Source organism: Leptonychotes weddellii, unplaced genomic scaffold (assembly GCF_054177405.1).
Source record: "Leptonychotes weddellii isolate Sample4059 unplaced genomic scaffold, ASM5417740v2 HiC_scaffold_81243, whole genome shotgun sequence".
Taxonomy (NCBI): Eukaryota; Metazoa; Chordata; class Mammalia; order Carnivora; family Phocidae; genus Leptonychotes; species Leptonychotes weddellii.
The window spans coordinates 1-402 of record NW_028051849.1 but is presented as its reverse complement, the minus strand read 5'-3'; the positions used below and the strand labels follow the sequence as shown (position 1 = coordinate 402).

The window sequence follows — 402 nt, the reverse complement described above, 5'->3', positions numbered from 1 at the left end:
GAAGAGAACTGGCAGCTTGTGGCAGCCAAGGGGTTGAAGCAGACGACCTCGCACGGGTTCTTCCAGTAGGAGGAATCGCCTCGGAACAGGGTTAAGGGTATTATTAGGAGAGCTCTTTGCCGGAGAGCAGAGTGGCGCAGCGGAAGCGTGCTGGGCCCATAACCCAGAGGTCGATGGATCGAAACCATCCTCTGCTAACGCCATTTTGCTAAAATTATGTAGCTTAGTTTCACAACATGGAAAGAAAATAGAGCCAGATTTGTTTTGTTTTGTTTTGTTTTGTTTTGTTTTGTTTTGTTTTGTTTTGTTTTGTTTTGTTTTGTTTTGTCTAATTCTGGCGTTTAAATTATTTCCAGAAAATAAACGTGAAACTGTTCACATTCTCTAGAGATAAATAGAACG

General features: G+C 42.3%; 1 non-coding gene across 1 annotated transcript; it reads left to right on the top strand.

The window, feature by feature from the left end:
- Positions 1–125: 125 nt before the first annotated feature.
- TRNAM-CAU (transfer RNA methionine (anticodon CAU)) lies at positions 126–197 on the top strand. The gene has a single exon. It is a non-coding gene; the product is annotated as a tRNA-Met (tRNA).
- Positions 198–402: the final 205 nt, after the last annotated feature.